The 21002-nt window shown below is 39.2% G+C and overlaps 1 pseudogene; it reads left to right on the top strand.

The window, feature by feature from the left end:
• Positions 1–12837, top strand: part of LOC129118299 (uncharacterized) — a 28184-nt pseudogene extending 15347 nt beyond the window's left edge.
• The last annotated feature ends 8165 nt before the right edge of the window (positions 12838–21002 follow it).

Below are 21002 nucleotides of genomic sequence, written 5' to 3'. Positions count from 1 at the left end.
TACTGGGGACTTTCAGACCCTAGCAGAACAGCATGTGGAATTTCATTTATTGTGTTTAAATGTCATAATTTTTATGAAAAGAAAATGGCTTTAAATTTAAGTCAGAAGGCTTTGAAGGCTGTCTGATTCTACTAGGTGTGACTTGAACTTAAAATTACATATTTATAACAAATTCTCCACTATGTTTCAGAAGCTATTCTGTGAGGGACAGCATCTTCATTCACACCAGAAGAAAGTTCATGGAGAGATAATCACAAGAGCCACATCATCTCTCATGTGGGGCTGAAGACATCTTTCCAAAAACACTTCCTTAGAGATGTGAATAATAAAATATGCATCCCTGCAACCAGTAGTCACTTTTCCAGAGTTTCAAATACATATTTAAGAGAACGTTCTTTGGAATCAAAATTTCCACAAATGAAAGTGTGTATAAGCATGATCATATTTTCTTGCTTGTGCATAAATATGAATTTATGAATTGTATCTTTTCTTCTGGTTTTGCAGTAGCAGGAGAAAAAACATTTTTCCCCCTCTTTTCTAGACCTAACTGAATTGTGTGTTCTTTTCAAAGAGTTTTCCAAACTTGTTGCAGCTGCTACTCCACAGGCTGATTTTACAGGGAATCCCCTTGCCTTGGCAAACCATAAATCTAGTATTTTGCCATTTGAGGCTTTACTTGCCAATATGTAAGAATGTCCTTCTCCCAGTTCAACTCAGTGGGAAAACCACTCTGATTTTTACAAGTTGTGACAAGTTAGCTCAGTATGCCAAGTCAGATGCTTATTTCTGGCTGGTGTGCCCATGAGGCTGCTCCTCCACAGCCAGCTTACCACATTTCTAACACATTTCATTGTTTAGAATTTAGATATCTAAATATCTCTTTATGCTTTTCTTTTTCTTGTCTTTGTATTTCTTACTTCATATTATGGACGCCTTGGATATTACAAGTCCCTTTTCTCACTTTTGGTCAGATTTGGTTGAAATCTATGCTTTGTTCAAGTGTACAATCTCTCTGAAATTAATCTTCTCTACTGGAAACAATTCCTTTGGCTACAGAAAAACTTAGATTAGCCAACACACTCTGCTGTCTGCCTGTATAGGGACTGAAATAAAATGTAAAAGATATAAGATGAGAAGGGAGGCAACTGTTCCACTATAGTGAGCATGACAGCATGTCTGTGTTTGAAAGTCGCTAGACAGTAAATTCTGTGAGTTCTGTATGGTTCCAGATATGAAAAGAGATATTGATAATTTCCTCCTATGGCACACAGCCATGGGCAATAAAAATTCAGCAACAGTTTTGGAAAGGGGGGAAGTTGAGGACAGCAGACTTTTGAGGTCACTGCTATCTGGGCTTTCACCATCTAGCCAGGACTGGATCCAGTCCAACTGGAATCCAGCACAAGCATGAGCTAGACTGGTGGGCATAGTGCCCAGATGTCCTGGGTGAACTCTAAAATGTTTGACAGAGACACATGCTTTTTATCTGATCTGATGGCACAGAAAGACTTTACAGTGAATAGAGGTGGCTGCCAATTGTTTGACTCTAGAATTGAAGTCTCAGGTAAATGGAACATTAAACAGAAGCCCAAAATCCATGTCATAGCAATAGATCTGCACACCGTGACTCACTTGCATTTTCTTTGCATTTGAGCTTTTTTTCTAGCAGGTGGATGCTTTCCCTCACAGATCCTGTGAATCTGGACAAATCTGAATTTTGGATATAGATTAAAAAAAAACTATCACACTAATTCTATCCAAAATTGAGAAACTGAGCATAGGAACACATCTAAGTGAATGGGATAACCTTGAGCACCAGAAGGGTTGTCAAGCATTGGAATGGGCTGAACAGAGAAGTGGTGGAATCACCATCCTTGGCACTGTTCCAAAAATGTGTGGATATGGCACTTTTTGGGAAATGGTTTAGTGGTGGACTTGAAAGTTCTGTGTCAATGGTTGGAACTGATGATCTGAGGGACTTTTGCAACCTAAAATATTTTATGGTTCTAGGGTTGGAAGGTGTGCATGTCTTCTATAACAAATGTAAGTTAAAGCTAGCTTGGACTGGTGAGTTTAGTCAGCTGTAACCAAGAACAAATTGCCATCTGACTTTTTTTTGTCAAATCTAATAGAATTTGAGGATATGCACAAAAACAGTTGGCGAGCAAGTCTGAATAATGATCAATTTGTATCTTTGTTAAAGATACAATTTTTTTTTCTAGACATGATTTTATGAAGTAAAAAAAAAAACCATAACCAAGAGATGGTCCATATCTCTGAAAAATATGTATTCTGGTTACCTATAATACTTTTAAGAATTTGTGCTGTAACATGACCTAGCTGGTGAGGAACTGTCCAATTCAAATTTTGCTTTAGTGAGACAAGAGAAATGTCCATTTTAACTGCACATCATTAGTGATTCATTCAGACTATGAAAGAACAATCAGATGGGCCAAAATAGTTTTTATTTATTAATTATTAATTCTTACTAACATGGATACTCTGAGAACAACTTGATTTCTGAATGCAGATCATTAGTTAGAGCAAGTAGCCAGTTTCCTGCCCAATATGCATCTCTGGATAGGTTTTCATTATTTCTGTGAAAAAAGATGAATTTATTTGCCTGGCAGGGTTGGAAGTGGGAGGAGGGACGGGGAATTCCACTGAAAGGTATACTGATAGCATTTCTTAATGTTTCAGCCAAGGTCAAATATGCTTACTTCCAATCTTAGATGGATTTTGCTGTCTAATCTTCCAAGGGATTTTGATGACCTTTGAGCATGTTATTTCCTTGCCTATGAACATTCTTCTGACAAATTACTAACCCTCAAGTAGGGAAGATCTGTGAATATGTGAACAGACTTTCTTAGCATTTGAACTTCACTGCTTCATCCGTGAGTACTTGTTGCTTTTTCTCAGGTTTTTGATTTGTTAGAGGGAATGTGAACCCTACATGACACAAACTGTGATATTTGAAGGTACTAAGTAATCAGAGATCCTTATTTTAGGGAATTGACAAGTGAGAAATTTCTGGGACAATTTGATGAAGAATTGTAGGTATTAACAGCTGGGGGGCAAAAGCTCATTAGAAAATGTAACTGGTTATTGTTGAGCATGAAGATCCAGGAGAACATATTTTTAGAATTCCTGTGGTCTAGCTGGACACTCAGTAACAGTAACAATACCTCCTCCTGTTCTCCACTGCCTTCCTGATAGCACGGATCTGTAGGACTAGAGGAATTCCAAGAGGTCCCTGCTTTTGCACAGAGGAGGATCAGTGTCACTGATGGAAATTCAAACTGTTTCACTAGCTCCCATGATGAAGATACAGAATGAACTGCCTATATGTTCTTTTATAAAGTTGAGTTTCACTACTAAACTACACCTCTTTTGTTTTAACCAGCTGACATGGTGATTAATTTTTTTTTTTTTATGTTTTCTGTGAAGATTGGGAAAAAATCTATCTACCTTGTGCATGTTGGGATGCTGCTTCTTCCTTTAATCCTGTAGCCCCTTTGCATCAAGGGTCTGCATTTACTGGTCACCCAAATATTTCCAATGGAGAAAATTGAGATAATTTGATGGCTTTGTTTATGAAAGTGATAGAATTGAAATAATCTTTATCAAGAGCCCAGTCATGCGTGATTAGTCCAAATACTTAGTATTTGAGTTTCTTAAAAAGTGCAAAGTTGTAGTGGTTGCCTGGGATACAGTGATGGCTCTGAATTTTCAAATGATCTCTTAGACTGACATTCCTCTGAATGAAAACAGAGACTGCATGTGATTCATGTAAGCCTGTCTGGATTCCTTTGACATTATTGCTTTAAAAATAGGTATGCTAGTTTATGCAATGCATAAAAAATGAATTCTGGCTTTTACAAGGACATGTGTAACAAGAACTGTTCTGCATGGATGCTCCTTCAGCTGAATTGGCTGATACATCTCATCATGTTCATGGAAACAGTGCTACTTTCTCTGACTACATCTAGCCATAAAGTATCTTCTGTTAACAAGTCATAGATAAGGTTTTAAAAAGCTTGAATTGCAACACTCTTTCTATAATAAACCACAAGGAAAACAAATGCTGCCACATGCTTGTGTCTCTCTGAAGCTGATGAATACTTGAGCTGCTGTGGCCCTATTGACACTTTCTGAGGATGATGAGCCAGCTGGCTCAAAGCTAACCAGGCAGCAGGAAAAGAGTTCATCTCTGCCTGATTCTACTCAATGAACCAGGTTAATTTCCCTCTGTAGCTGCTGATGCCTCATAAAGGAGGGACTGGAAACATGTGGCTGGGGACAGAAGAAAAGGAGTGAGACTCCAGAAATCTGGACTGAAATTGGTTTGGGCTGCTGTGAAACTGCCCCAATGGCTTTTCAAGTTATTTTAAATGATTTGGCAGTTTCAGTCTTGAGATATTTAGCAATGAAATGATGGATTGTGTGCTCTTTCTTTTTCTTTCCTTCTTTCTTTCTTTCTTTCTTTCTTTCTTTCTTTCTTTCTTTCTTTCTTTCTTTCTTTCTTTCTTTCTTTCTTTCTTTCTTTCTTTCTTTCTTTCTTTCTTTCTTTCTTTCTTTCTTTCTTTCTTTCTTTCTTTCTTTCTTTCATCTCTGCAATTTCTGAGCTAATATCTCTTCATCAGAAATAGTCTTAAAGGTCCTCAGTTCTATACCTTTTGTCTCAAGCTCAAGTCCCAGGCATATTTTGACAGTTTGCCCATCCACTTTTATTTGAAAACCTGATTATGTTTGACGAATTCAGGCATATCCACAGAATCTGCCTGCAGAAAATATCACCAAATGTAAAATATAAATTATATTATTTTTAACAATAAATTCTATTCATTTATGTACTTTTTAGCCACCTTGTCTGAAAGAGGTAATCAGTTACCTTTCTCTTGCTGAAAACTGTTTTATGCTTGGAGGAAAAATTTAGCCTTTTAAAATCCTACAGTTTTCTGGTGTTGCAATAGGATTGCTTTCTTGGCTTCTTCCCTGTGAGCATACATTAAATTGTAATGTCATTTATTGATATAAATTAGGCATCACCAACCACAGCAGCAGCAGATACCCTAAATTTCACTGATCACATGGAGAAAAGCTACCAAACATTGACCATTGTTATCAGAGAAGGAGCAGTGCAGTCTTCCTGTTGGTGCTTTGCTAGTCCCATGTCCCTTGAGCAATAGCTCATGGACTTGAGTAAATTAAGCTCATGGCAAATATATTCTTTCCATTAATAGCTTACACGCATCTTCTCAAGCAGCCCCTCTTCAGTGTGTGAGACATTTCAAAATCAGAGTTATTGGTGCCATTTCCAACATTTTTTTGATTGTTTCTTTGTATCTTACCATCATGTACTTGGGAGCTGCAAACACTTGAGACTCATTGTGTAAATCCTGTAAATCCCAAGTATCTCATGGTGGTCATGCAGGAATATTTTATGTTTTCTCTGTGCTCTGTCTTAAGGTCTGCATGAAAAATTGTAGAAGTGCTTCTGAGTCTCCTTGATCTTTCCAGTCCAAATAACTGCTATAGTTTGGTTGAAAATTGTTGCATCTCATTTCCCTTCTATAGCTCACACATCCTTTAGGTCCTACAAATCTTGTGTCAGCCTTCATTGATGGAGATGTTTGAGATCAAAACATACAAAAGTTGGAGATGCGACAAGTAAAAATGAACTGTTGTGCAATATATTTTACTGGACTGAGCTCAGTTGTGATAACCTAGAGAGAGCTGGCAGGGTGGTGGGACTGAGGGATGAGAGCCTTTCAGCAGCTGCTGGACTCACACTCTGCCCCTTGGATTAGACTTGCATTGCTGCCCAAGCACAGAGAAATGTGGGAAGCAAAACAAGACCCCAAATGCAGAGTTATGTATAAAATGTGTGCGTGTGCTTGAGTGTGTCTCTGTGGATATGCCCACACACACAACTGAACATTTTCCTAAAGTTTTAACCACTTAATGATGCACCCATTATAGGAGGAATTTTTAATGCTATTTGAAGATGTTTATATTAACTTAATACAAATGTATTTACACCTTTTAGGACATAAATAGCTCTGTGCAAAAAGCTGATCCTTTGAGATTAGTGACCAAGGAATATGAAGAAGAGGAAACCTCTAACTGCTCCAGAAGTACAACACCAGCTGGCAGGAGGACCCTTAATCAGGAAACACTGACACCTTTTGAACCAGACAAAGTAAGCCTATTCAGCAAGGTCTATTTAAACTTCCTTTATTTCCTTTTTATGATATTGTTTAGAATCTGTATTGGGATTCTGGCTGCTGCTTGGCCCTCTTTCCCTGGAACTGCAGATTTTTTTGTCAGTAATTATCTAAGAGGCTGTTCATACATTGAGCTATTTAGACACCTGCAGGCGGAGTGCGAGTGTATGCTTTGAAACCTGTCCCCATTGCCCCAGAAGTAGTTCAGGGGTGATCACATGCACCAAGAATTGGGGCACTGCATGGGCCAGTGGTTCCCAGCGAGGCCAGGGGCTTGGAGAACCAGGGCAGCCCATGGAGTCCAGCAGGACTCTGTCTATCCCACAGCCCAGCCAGGGAGGAGGGCAGGCTCTGTGTGGAAGGAAGGGCCAGACCAAAATCCCAATTGTCAAAGGCCATAGTGATGAGACAGACGTGGAGTCATGACAGGAAGTTATCCCATGGGTCAGGGTTGGGATTTGGATAAACCAGGTGTGTAGCCAGGCACAGACATTAGAGCAATGCAATCCACCATGGAGCAAATGAAGTGCAGTTCCCAAGAGAAGGGATGGGGGAACTGGGGGGCACTTGGCCCTGTCTGAGGCTTCTTCCACCTCTTCCATCCTCCCTTCTTTCTCTGCAACAGTCTGAACCAAGCTTATACTCCTGTACAATATCCACACACAGACAGCTAAGCTAGGAAGGAAAAGTGTATGGCACACTCTTGCCATATCGCTGATAGATCCCATACTGAAGTGAAGCATGACTCTAAGCCAGGGCCTCTCCATTTTTCTTCTGGTTGTACACCAGCCCTCTCCTACTGGAAGAAGATCTAATGGTAGGAAGTCACCTGGAGCTGCCTCACATCTGAGTGGTTGTTTTAAGGAGCCCAGCTCACCTTCCTGTGTAAAAGGTAAGTGTGACAGTGTTTGCAGGGGTCTTAGGCTAAGGGAAGAGATGAGGATCTGATTCCATGTTTCAGAAGGCTTGATTTATTATTTTATGATATATATTATATTAAAACTATACTAAAAGAATAGAAAAAAGGGTTTCATCAGAAGGCTAGCTAAGAATAGAAAAGGAATGATAACAAAAGCTTGTGTCTCGGACAGACAGTCAGAGCCAGCTGACTGAGATTGGCCATTAATTAAAAACAACCACATGAGCCAAATCACAGATGCACCTGTTGCATTCCACAGCAGCAGGTAATTATTGTTTACATTTTGTTCTTGAGGCCTCTCAGCTTCTCAGGAGAAAAAATCCTAAGGAAAGGATTTTTCATAAAATATCATGGCTACAGGTAAGATCTGTGGAAACCTCTTGCCTGCTCGAAGTGGTCTGCAAATGACTTGGAGAAACTGGTCCCCAGCTCTTGACTCATAGATAATGTGAGTCACTAAAACACATCTATGATTCTTAGAAGTATTGTCAAATTCATATTTTACAAGAGAGGCAAAGCAGATTGTGCTGCCACCTACTTATTCACTGAGTTTGTTGTCCCAAAGGTTCAGGAGGTGGGAGAGTGGATGTGGACTGCATTTCATTTTGGTCCAGGACAAAGCACCTTTGGGAGGATGAACAAGCTGTTAGCAAACATTATCAGTGTAAGTAGCAAGACTCTGAGAGCTAGCATCTTTAAAAAGCCTGAGATGGGTGTGGAAATGTTATTCAGCAGTTTTCATGTGCTTTCAATGACCCCTTTTTCTTTGATTTTTTCTTACAGGGACACTTTTGCCCATTTCATATAGCTCAGAAGACACCTTCCTGTCACACAACTACAGGAAAGACACTTGCAGCTTTGCACCCTGCAAGAACAATGAAGAAACACAGGTATTTCACCATGTAACTCTATAAATTAGAGTCACAGTGAGTCTGTGGTATTAGTTTTCATAAGCATGCTAACTCCCATTCATTTGGCAACAATACTCTCCTGGCTTTATTTTTTTTGCCTTTACCCGTTATATAAGTGCAGTCTTAAAAACAATACTGCAATGGCTTCAAATAATAGGCTGGATTCCTTTGTCAATATATTTCTGCCCAGCTGTTGAACATTAATAGATTTATGTTGTTAGTTAACATTTTAATTTTGTCTCAGAAAGGAGAAGAAGCTCTTAAAAAGACAGGAAAATTGCTAAGAGCTCAGAATAAAGTGGCTTTTGTGACCCCACACAAGAGAAATGGCATAACTGCTTATGACAACAAAGTATCTACAGACAGTTCTCCTGCTTTTCTGGATGATGAAATAAAGGTTTGAGCTACTTAAAATTGCAGTTCTTACATGAGCTGCAACTGTGTTCTTTCCATCTGTGAGGAGAAATAAAACACACTAAGAAAAAGAAAATATTCTGTTCCCACTTCCTATGCTATGCAGTAGACACGGCTTTAGAGATGGATCTGGCAACTTTAAGCATGGTGTTTATAGTTATTTAGTGAAGCATATTATTGCCCTGTGGGGAGCAGTTCTCCCTATTCCTTCAGATCCCATAATTCAAAATTCACCACATCTTTAAACTGTAATTAACATCAGCTCGTAACTGCCCTGGACACTGTGTGCCAGATGTCACTTGACTTTAAGCTCCTTTCTGCCAGACTGCAAAGAGCATTTATGGTAATGGTAAACTGGAATTGTAGTGTCCAGAATAGCCCTTAGTTACACAGATAGCACCACCTAACAGCTAAGAGCCGTGTAATTTGTTTTGGAAGAGCGACTCTAGCTAACACAAATACCTTTCTTTGTAAATCAGTAACCCAACACTCAGAGATAGTTCCTCTCTCTGTTCCTGTGTTTATTCTCTCTGTTTCGTACAGCATAATTTTGCCAGAATGCACTTTTATCACCTCATTTTTTGACTTCTGCTTTGCTATCTTTTGCTTTGCAAATGGAAGAAAACTGGAATTAATGTGCAACATTTCTAGTTACAAATGAAATATAAAAATTCATTGCAAATACAAGGCAATACCAGAAAGAAGAGAATCTTTCCTCTGTGTGTGAAAGTAAATAAATTTTTTGCGCCATTGTTTTAAGTTACTGAACCTATTTTTAAAACATTTCTGTTTATATAACACTGACCTTGAGGTTTTCATAATACAACCTTCAAAATCAATATTATCTAGAAGGTCAAAGTTACATCAATAAAGGAGAAAGCATGTGGAAGAGGTGCAGGAAAAAATAGAGTATCATGATGGAAAGGCAAGAGAAAATAGCTTTTTTTTTGGTTGGGAGATATTCCCTTTTTTGTGAAAATTCTGATTAGATCGGAATAGTAAGACAAAGCTGTAGTGCATCTTCTGGTTGCCTTCTTCTTTGAATGTTACCAAAAGAGTTATATCATGGTATTTGATATATCCTGAACAGAAACAACTGCTACAGTATCATCAGGAAAAATGATTAACCATGCTGGGTATGAAGTCTTCTCTGACTAGTGCCCTTTTTGTAGAAGAACATACTAATGACATTATTGCCTGCTGTCGATAAGAAGTGTCAAGCAAATATTAGGTCTGTGCATGCAGCCAAAATTAATTCTGTAGTACTGAAGGTCCATACAGGACTACTTGGAAAGAAATGGTTCTTAACCTACCACATCAGCAATCTGCGTTAATTCATCAAGTTCAGTCATTTTGATTCACACAGTCCAGAACCAGGCATCTCTCAAGTGATCTGTGTACCTGAGTGGAAGATGTACAAGCATATACAAAATGAGTCTGGTCAATAATTCACTAATGATGGTCAAGAAGAAACCTGACTGTTTTCCCTATTGCCACAGGGCTGTGCACCTTATTGTGCTTAACATTAAAACAAAGTGGTGGGGTGAGAACTTGCAACATGTGCTACAAGTAAGCTCATCTTGTGAAAAGAAAATTTCTTCTGTCCTCTTTTACACACAAATGAAAAATAATGCCTGTTCTGAAGAGATAACCTTTGAAATACAAAGATGTAGCATGACTTCCTTCAAGATCCAATTTAATTGGAAGGCAGTGCAGTGCTGCTCATTTCCTTTGACTTCATCTGCATTGGATAATCTGTGTGTTTGAAGGCAGAAGAGGAGTTTTCTGATGGATGATAAATCCTCACTTTCCACGACAGTACTAAAAAGGATATTAGTGCTGATGAAAGGATGACAATGATCAGCTTTTCCCGTGGAGATGTAAAGAAGATCATGCCAGATCAGAGGGTGCTAGGTAACTTTTAATTTTCTTTAAGGAAAATAAAATTATTAACTGATTTTCCAGCAAAGTTCTATAATTTATCTATATCAATCAATTCTGAGAGTAACTGATGAGGAAGGGAGTTGGTTTAACAACCCTGAGCAGTGAAACTGCTTCATCTACAAAGACAGAAGTGGAAAGGCATGAAGGTAACAGTCAAATAAGGAACAAATGTGTAGCTGGCCGAGCAGGAGGCTGAACGAAGGCAAGGGGCATGGGCAGCCATTTGAAGCAAGGACTGTTTTTTATAGATTTTCATACATCATTTGTAGAGTGGGTAGCATGGAGGTTTCTTCCATGTTGGCATTATGTAAATAAAAGTAGCTAATAACAATGTGGGCTAAAGTGGAAATTAGTGAAGCCTTTGCAGTACTGGGATTTTTTTAAATTAATAGTTCATGGATGAGAGCACAGAGGTGGGAAGATTACTTTCATGTGCACACTGTTCTCCTGCACACTACAGAGGTGAAAGTAGCATCATCTGGACACAACCATGAGAGTGAATGACAGGAAGGAACAGCAATGTGAACATAGCTACTTTTATGGATGGCAGATGCAGAATATGACCTTGAAATGACTTTTTAAAGATGGCTTACTTTTGAGCACATTGTTATAGTTGAATCTGCTTATGCAAATATTGCGAATATGCTGCTATCATCTCACTCTCCTTCCAGATTTATTATTATGCAGATGCACAGACAACTCATACTGCTTATCCAGATGGCCTGGAGGTGCTGCAGTTTCCTAATAATCAGATAGGTATGCAAGACCTCATAATGTGAACTGTATGTGCAGATTTATTTCTATTATGAAAGTGTAGTTTGAATTCTGACTCCAGCAGATTGGGTGTTTTCTTGCCATTTCACATTGTCTTTTGCATTACACTTTCAGTATATTCCATCACTTCACTTTTCAGTTTCCTCCTACAAAGCAAATATAATAATGGAATGTAAATGTAGTTCTTCCAATTCTGATTATCTGATTATGTGATTCTTTAATTTCTTTTACCAGTATTGTAAATATAATTTACATCTTCACTACAATGTCAAAAAAAAAAAATCCTGACCTAGCTTTGTGTAAGGCAACCTGAAAGAACAGTAGAACGACTTTTTACATCTTCTTTTCTACAGAAAAACATCATCCCGACGGCACACAAGAAATTGTGTTCCCAGATCACACAGTGAAATGCCTCTACAGTGATGGACTGAAGGAAACTTTTTCCCAGGTGGCACAATAGTAAAAGTAGAAAAGTAAGTCCTGTGTAACTAATAGGGACCCCACTTTGGACACAGGTACAGCAACACTGACATTTAGAACTGTGGTTGGATTTTGCATAGCTGGGAAATTTCCAGATCAAGGGGGAAAGGATTTGTAAGATAACCCTTGTTATCTAACAAGGGTTTTGCAAGAAAGTAGCACTGAAAATTCACTTCCACCTTGAATGATAGGTGACGATTCACCACTGGCAAAACGACTGTGAAATATTCCTCATTTAGTTCCATGTAACTTTACACTGGCCAGAGTAGCTGGGAGATCAGCAGCTGTCAGTGTTAGCAATGTGGGTACTAAAGAACTCAGGATGAGGGCTCCTGAGATCTATTCCCAGGTGTTTGGCTTCCCCTCTAATATTGGACAAGGACTGAGATTATCTCAGTTGGTTACAGCATGGTGCTATTAAAACAAAGGCTGTGGGTTTAATCCCTGAAAGGGATCACTTAAGGGATTCTCTTAAGAATTGGACTTGAGGGTCCTTGTGGGTCTCTTCCTAGTCACATTCTGTGAATCTGTATTGTCTCTCTATTCCTCCATGCAAAATGAGAAAAACAGCTTTGGGACTCTTACACATATCTCTTCTGAGGAAGAGGAAGGATCCTGCTGTAAAATGGATTTTCTGCCTGCAAAATGCCTTGAGATCCCTGCATGAAGTCATGTAAAATTTGGATCTCACCATCCATTAGCTATTATATTACATATTGAAGTCTTTTAGTGAGACCAGATATCTAATGCCTTTCCATGTAAATCCTGAGGTTTTCCACTTGACATTATTTTCCTATTTCATTGAGTTATGTTTGACAGCTGTCTGAGACAGGTTAATAAAACACAGTGTTTTCTCATCACTTCATTCATTGCTACTTCTTTCAGGAACAGAGATAAACTAGTGGTATTCAGTGATGGCCAAAGGGAGAGTCACACTGCACTGTTCAGGAGGAGGGAGTGCCTGGATGGCACCATGAAAACTCTGCTCTGCAATGGCAGACAGGAAACCAAGTACTCCACTGGAAGACTCCAAATCAAAGATGAGGAGGACAATCTCATCCGAGATAAGAGGGATTCCTCCATGCAGAAGGCTGCACTGTACCTATGTAGCTTAAGGCACTTTCTTGGCAGGTCAGAATCGTTAGGAAGATTTAACTTGTGGAAGTGAATGGATGGATCTGTAGGACTGAAATTACTTTGGCTCAGCAACTGCTGCTTAGATTGGAATAATATTACCTGAATGAAATGAAGACTGAAGGAGATGCAGTCATGCTATTTTTGTGTGTTCAACATTAAAACAAATACCCACAGTATTTCTCACCAGAGGGTTTCTTTCATGGTACTGATCACACTTTCTCTAGTTTTTCTGCAATTTGTTGTGAAAGTGACTGCAATTAATAACTATGTTATAAAAAGCCCAAATATACAGTATTTGTATGACCCCAAATATACTCAGTGCTCCCTTATGCTGACCCAAATAAATCTACATGGGGTATTTATTTCCTGAGTTAATAATCAAAAAATGTGTGAAAACGATTAATGTTTTCTGTTTGTTTGGATTCTTTGGAGCAGAATTTTCCAGCATGTATCAAGGCTTATCATGAGCTGGACATTAAACCCAAAACTGAGCAAGAGTGGAGAGAACAGTCACAGCTCTGGATGCTCCTTCCAACCAAAGTTATTAAAAAATTATATGATCATAATCTAAAAATTCTGCCTCATGCATTTGAAAATAAAATGTAATGTTTATTCCATCCTAGTGATTATTCTGGATCAAAAATCTGGATCTTCTGAATCTTTCTTCTCCCTTCAGCAGTCTTTCCTCTTTGTTGCTTTGTCTTTGAAATAACCTTTCCCACTATTGCTTTTATTGTTCCCATAGTGCAAAAATATTTCTGGTCAGTGAATCTCTCCATCTGTAAGGTTCTTTGGATGGCACTTGATACTTAGAGGAATTAATAATTTATCAGATGCTGCTTTAAACTGCCTTCCCCATAGACTGCCTGTCAGGAAACCATAGAATAGTTTGGGTTGGAAAGGACCTTAAAGATCATCCAGTTCCAACTCCCCCTAGATCACTTTCCACTAGATCAGGTTGCTCAAAGCCCCATGCAACCTGGCCTTCAACACTTCCAGTGAAGTGAATTTTTCCAGATCACTGAAACTCTTCTCTTGTAGAGCTCAGCTCATTACCTGCCCACTGACTGAGATACCCAATTATCTCCTTATGCCCTCCAAATTCCTGTAGTAACAAATACGCTCCCATAGCATCTGCTTTAGCCTTTTCTCACACCTAAGTGCAAAAATGGCAACATTATGGAATTGCTCCCTCTTTTCTGTTTCCAGAGGCACAGACAATCAACAAATCACCACTCAAATTGCAGAGCATCTTTCAAAGAAAGAGCAAGAAGTATTGCTGATATTGATCATACACATTTTATCAATTTAATTATGAAGGTGTGATCAGTTTGATATCAGCTGGTGTAATGATAAAATTGTATTGTTTTCCCTTAACTGCTTCATAGCACTTCTGCTTTCAACTACTGAAATGGTTAATATATTTTATTTGTTTTGCAAAAGAAAACTCTAACTGAAATAAAATCAAGACATCATTCTTTTCCATGTGTTTCACTAAGAATTTCAGTTTGTTCTACCTTATGCTGACCAAAACAGATCTATGTTGATTTTTTTCCTCAGTTAAGTATCATAAAAAAGTGAATGTTGCTAGTGTTTTCAGTTTGGTTCAGAAACTGGATATGATACCAATGTTCTATAAAGGACCATTGTTTTTATTTCCAAGAATTCCTCTAACAAAAGGTCCCTGTTTTCCAGTTAAAATGCTGACATTCTTTTTGTTTCTCTAGTAAATCAGAAAACAGATTTTGCTCACAGCTTTTAGCCTTAAATCACTGTTTACTATTCAATAACCTGTTACTGAATCCTTGAATCCTGTGGATAAGTAATCCCTCTTAACTGTAAAGTAAATAAGGAACAATTTTGTTATCATGCTGCCTGCTCCTTGCTTCATTCATTAAGCACTCTTGACTCTATTTGCAGGAAACATTTTGGAATAATTTGGCCCTGCACGATATGTGACACATGGGGAATATGTGCAAGGCAGTCCCTAGAGCTGTGCACAAGGGTGACCCTACTGAAGATTCTGGAGCACTTTTTGCCAACCTGTGTCTGACCATTGTTTACCAAGACACGTTTTTTTTTCAGGTGTTATTTTATAGCATAATAATAAATGGATTTTTGACATAAAGGTCACGCCTTGGGTTTGGAGACAAGGAGGCAGCAAATTCACCTGCATGCATGACAAGCTCCATCAGGTATGTTATAACTGAAAGTCCTTCACAGATGAGTTCTGACACATCCCACTTTGTTTTTCACAGGCTGATTCTCACACCCTCTCTCCTCCACGTTCCACTTGCCTCAGTTAACCAGAAGCATGGCTCTACCATTTATAGCTCATAGCTGTAGGAACAAAAATAACCCAAAAATAATCCAAATTAAGTGTGAACTGCATATTGTGCTTAAACTGTGGCAACACACATAGCTACTTCTCAGTGTTTTTTTGTCCTGGAGGATTTGCAATGAAAATTTCATGAATCCTTCAGGGAGATGGAAAACATTTGGGAATTACCACTTTTGTCTTTTCACAGGTTTTCCTGGCATTAGCAAAAACATGCTACAGCCAGTATTTGGCCTCAGTTTTTTCACATTTAGAATATGCTGTGACTTGTGAACAGAGCTAGTTCCATTCAGACAGCCAGGGGTGTGGGCCTCTGGTCCTTATCAGAGGAAATATCTGTGTGGTTAGCTCATATTTGCAGAAGTCAGGTGTAGGTAACCACCAACTGAGCTGGGCAGACTTGTGTGGAAAATGCCCAGCCTCCTTGGATTTGTTTATTTTTAGCTTCACCTTTTGCATGGAAGGGTATTTTTGGCATGCCATTTTTTCCTGCATCTGGGAAGTCAGTGTTTTTCTTGGAAGAGCTCTGGCAGTTTTCTTAGCTAGGACAGTCACCTTAGGAATCGATCCTCTTGCAGCCTGCAGGGCAGGTTGTGGAGAAGAAGCAGAAGTACATTTGGCCACTTTTTCATAAGTGAGTAAGCCAGGCACTCTCACCAGCTTTGCTCCAGGGCGCCCATGCCTTCTGCCAGCCTTCATCCCAGCTACTTGGTTCGCCCTGGAAGTGTCAATATCATGTAGTTCAGCAATACTGTGGAAAAGTTTTCTTCTCACAGTGTCATCCATGGAACAGCCTAAACGCAAGGCTGGGTTTTGGTTGAATTCTAAAAGCCAGGGCTCGAATTTGTCATAAACATTCTCATGGAGATGGAACTCCCACAGCTTCAAGATATCTCTTGTATCATGGTCACCTGCCTTCACTTCCATCTTACTTTAAGGTGACTTTCATTGCACTGCTGCATTACTGGTACATAATACTAACTCAGTATGTTACCCTGCTCTGAGCAAATCCTCTTGGTTAAGATCATAAAGCCCAATGCAAAACCAACAGTAGACAGTAGGAAAATGCCTATTGATTCCAATGCTCTTTTCCTCCTCTGACATGTGCTGATTTAACCCTCTGATAATCTTCTGCTATTTCAATGAGCTTCTCTCTAACTCCTGTCTCCTTCTTGTCTTGTCACTTCCCTCTCAAGGAAATAATGTTCCATAGAAACATGGATTCTAAATGAAATACCACTTCCCACTGTCTACAATGGTAATGAGTGATGGACCCCACCTATTTTTATGAGTAGGAAATGCATTTTGAGTTACATTGCACAGAGAAATTGTCATACAGACAGTTCATGAAATGTGCTCCTCCCTACCCAGCTAGTTGAACATACACAAGACTCAAACAAAAGACCTGTCCAACTGGCTGGTGGCATAGAGGAAAAATGCCAATGGATCTGTACATTTTTCTCTCAGTTTTATTTTTCTGGAAACCTACAGTGGTGAAACCCTACAGTCTAATTGTCCCTGAAGATTAGACTCCATATTTGGGGCAGAGAGTGTGTTGGATGAAGAGAAGAGTGTTTGATCTGAAGACCATTCTGATAAAACATTAACATATCAACCCTCACCTTCTCTCAGAAAGTAGTAAGCAGAAAAATACAGAGTGAATGGTCTGTATGCTAGACAAGACCCTTTCAAATCCTGTTATTGTAAAGGTACCCTCACTCCCTTGCTTTTTCTTTTCAGGTTCAGTTTTAGACTCCAGAATGAATAACCTCTGCCTTCCAAACAATTACATGAAAAAGGGAAAAAGTCACACCTGGATATACTGCCTTAAGCAATGTGCAGTTGAGTTGAGAAAGGACACTTTTCTGTGGGAAAAAAACCCCTTTTATTGGATTAGAAAACTTTTTTCCCAGAGAACAAATGTAATCTTTTGATAGCTTTAATTCAACTTTAATTTTCTTGTTTTGAAAATATCAGAATACCCTCTTTTCATTTTTTAAGAGACAATGGTTCAGGAAGACTTTTTAAAATGCCAGTTCAGTGCAGTTTTAAAACTAAAAGCCCAAATGTGAAATGAAATGCTTTGCCATTGTTAAAATATAAATTAACATAATTCAAAAGTTTCACAAGTCACAGAATAGTTCAGGATTCTCATCACTTTATTTGAATGTAGAAAAAAAATTTAAAAATCTTTCAGGAAGGAAAAACATGTTTCTCTCTCCACTCTGACATTTGTGGCTCTCTCTTATGATGTATCTATGTCATAGCTGTCCAATGCATAGAGAAGTGTCCAGGAGGTTTATCAGGAAGGCTGGGAAGCAGGGCAGTGGGGATTAGAAGCATATGATTACTTTACCACAGGACTTTCTTTCCTGTGAATCCTTTGCCCTGTAGTGAAAAGTGGGTTAAAAGTAGTCCTGAACCATCTTACATTCTGTAGTGAGGGAATTGTTGCCTAAAAGTAGAAGGGATTTGAGCAAGCTTCAGTCCAGGGTGGGAAGAGTAAGGCTCCTATTGGAAAGAGACTTTAGGTATCATTAAGGGCTGAGACTGTGGCCAAAATTTAAACTTCTGTAAACAATGACTTTCCATATAGCAAAATAATATGTAATTGTATATTGCAATATTAATATGTATATGAATATGTTTAGTGATATTCTACAATTAGACCTGCAGTAATCTTCCATCTCGGGTTTAAATTGGTTTTGGAAGATCTAAACTGCACTGGGATTATTCCTGAGAATGCCCTTACAGATAAGAGACAGTCTGAATTTGAACTATCTTTAGTGAGAGCTTTCCTTGAGTGAGGGGTTTATAGGCAACAGGAGGTAAACATGGTAAGCAGTTACTGAAGTATGGTCATGATTTAATAGGACTTACATGAAATACCATGAAGGAGAAAGTAGCCTTGCTCTGTCTGTTGCAGTCAGTCATTCTTCTCAGCCCCGGAAATTCAGGGGCTTGCTGCTGAGCTTGCATTCAAACCTAACATGATGATCCCAGAAAATTATGGTTACTTTTGCTTCCATTATCTTTCCTGGGAATTCTTTGCTTTGTCTGCTTATTAAACAGCATTATGTCACGTGCTAAGAAAAAAATGAGTAACAAACAACAAGCAACCAGAAAACAAAAGTGACAAACACACCAAAAAACTCAACCATACCAAACTAAACAAGATTTACAGTATCTGGTTCAAATCCTGGGGCAAACATTATTAAATTAAGAAAAAAAATATGTGGTTGGACACAGCCATGGTAAGAATTTGAATGAGTCACCTTACAGACTGCAGTTAGCTTTGTCTTTTCTGCACTGCTCGACAATGCTATTATCAGTGTTTCTGCTATTGAACATGCAGCCAGTGTGTGGTAAACTGTGTCATCACAGTCTCCACTAGGTAACCATAAATTAAGCTGTTGATAATGTCTGCACAATGAAGCTTTCTTTGGTGGTTTGTTCATATCAGCTTATATTAATGAACTTCTTTCATACCTCTGGCATTCAGAGAATGAAATTAAACTTCAACATTCAGGGAATGCCAGTTTACAGGAAATTGGCTCACCAAACCTAGATATAACAAATGTATGCTTCAATTTCCCAGACAATTAAATGCCAAGAAAAGAAAACAAACCACTTTAACTAAGAAAGAATACCTATCCACTTTTGTTAAAGTTGTATGACATATTAGCAGAAGCTCTTGAAGTGCAATTATGAAGCACTGACTCTAGGATTAGGCATTGGTTTAAATAAATGAAGATAAATTTCACTCACTTCACTATGTTTAAATGTGTGCCCAGATGAACCCTCATCTTTTCACCAGCCTTCATTCCCAATGGGTTCTGTGTTCAGCTCATTCCTTAATAACTTGTAGACCCACCTGTGAGTTTGCAGATATTCTTCCACAATGCAGAAACTACCACAGCTTCTCTGTCTGTGCTGGAGTTTAACACCCATGTACTGCTGCTGCCAACCAGCACCAGGAAGCAGAGAGCTTGGAATCATAGAACCAGAATTATTCTGGTTCTATGGTCAGGTTGGAAGGAACCTTAAAGGCCATCCAGTTCCAACCCCTCTGCCATGGGCAGGGACACCTCCTGCTAGCCCAAGTTGCTCAATGCCCCATCCAACCTGGCCTTCACCACAAGGAAAGCTGATGCCATTCTCTGTGACACCATGGAACACAGAGCATTCAGTAGATAAGCATCAACAGGCTTATTACTCATTGCCTGACTCAGAGCTCTGGAGGGTTTCAGGCACATGACTGGGGAGGGACTCATCTGGCTTCCCCTTCAAACCCCAAAGCTAGCATCCTTGAGGCAGCTACACCTGCTCCTGTTAACCTCACACACTCAGAGTCAGACTGATAAAAGTTATTGTTTCACTGCAAAATGAACACTGTTGTTGGGGGTGAGGGAAGAGCTTGTCTGGCAGTGGAACATGTGGTGAAGCAGGGTGAGTCTGCCTGCACCCTGCTGCTGGTTGAGGCCTCAGCACAGACTGACCTGTGCTATTTGCTGCCTGCTAGACTGAAGCAGAGCTTGTGGAGTGTTTCTTGGCCATGAGAGAGTAGATGTCTCATGTCACAGCAACCTCAACTATCATTTATTTTCTTGCATTTCAGTGAATATATATTGCTAGATGAATTTCTGCCTAAATATTTTTATCTCTACTATGCAGCAAAATCCCTACAGCCTTTACAATAAGCAAAACCATATCAGTTCTATAACTGTGTATTGGCCATGCATAACAATATAAGTGGCAATTTTCATTTAAGTCATGTCCAAGACTGATAGGCACCTTTATATTCATCCTGTTCCAGGCAAAAACATGTTCATTGCGTTGCTGCCTGTAGTTGTGGCTTTCATTCCCAAGGTAATAGAGTTTTTCCTCATGGTCCCTGTGCAATGGAAGAGCTGTCATTCAGGAAATGACTACATAAAGTCCTGTAAAAAAATCCAGAGTGAAAACCAACTCCTTAAACCACATGCCACAATGTCCTGTCTCCTGTGCTGATTCAATGTCAGTGATACTGAGGTCCTCAACAAGGTCAGAATACCTTTTTCCTGCTTCTCTGCCCCAAAATTTTATTGCTGAGCATGGCTTATGTGGCATGAGATACCCCCCTTTCATCACTCTGTCTCAGCTGTCCTGGTTTTTCCACCTCCCAACTTCTTGGGCATCTGCAGCCTACTCACTGAGGGGGAAGAATGGAGAAAAAGAGAAAACCTGGATGTTCAGTAAATATTACTCAGCAATAGCCAAAACACTAGTGTGTTATCAACACTGTTTTAGTTATAAAAATCTGAAACACAGCACCATATGGGCTGCTACAAAGAAAATTAACTCCATCCCAGCCAGACTCAGTACAGAAGAGAAACTATATAAAAAAAAAAAAGCTGTATAGTGTCTAGGTGGGGTCATCTTTTTGTTCTGAGGGTGTAGATGATCTCATGTAGCAGGATTCTGACTTCTGCGTTGGGTTGTCACAAATAAAAAGTTATTACATTCACACAGATGAGTTTTCCATCACGATGTTGACCTCAGAAGTCCTCTTTGCTTTGCTTGCCATTGAACATCACTTTGTAAAAGACAATCAGAGGAGGATTCAGAGATGCATCGAAACCCGATGCTGTGTTTCTTTTGAGAGGGAAGCAGTGTGGGGTGAAAACCAGCAGCAGCCTAGAATATCCATCTGTGCATGCTGGGCAGATAGGAGGCTGTCAGGATTCTTTAGCCACAATAGTTTTACCATTTGTATTTCCAACAGAGAGATCAACAGCATGCCTTTGAGCTGACAGAGCAAAGGTGCAAGAGAAAGCTGCACACGTGAGGGAGCCCACCTGTCACCTTCTCTTCTGCAG

This window comes from Agelaius phoeniceus, chromosome 3, assembly GCF_051311805.1.
Source record: "Agelaius phoeniceus isolate bAgePho1 chromosome 3, bAgePho1.hap1, whole genome shotgun sequence".
Lineage (NCBI taxonomy): Eukaryota > Metazoa > Chordata > Aves > Passeriformes > Icteridae > Agelaius > Agelaius phoeniceus.
This window is presented reverse-complemented; position numbering and strand designations above follow the sequence as displayed.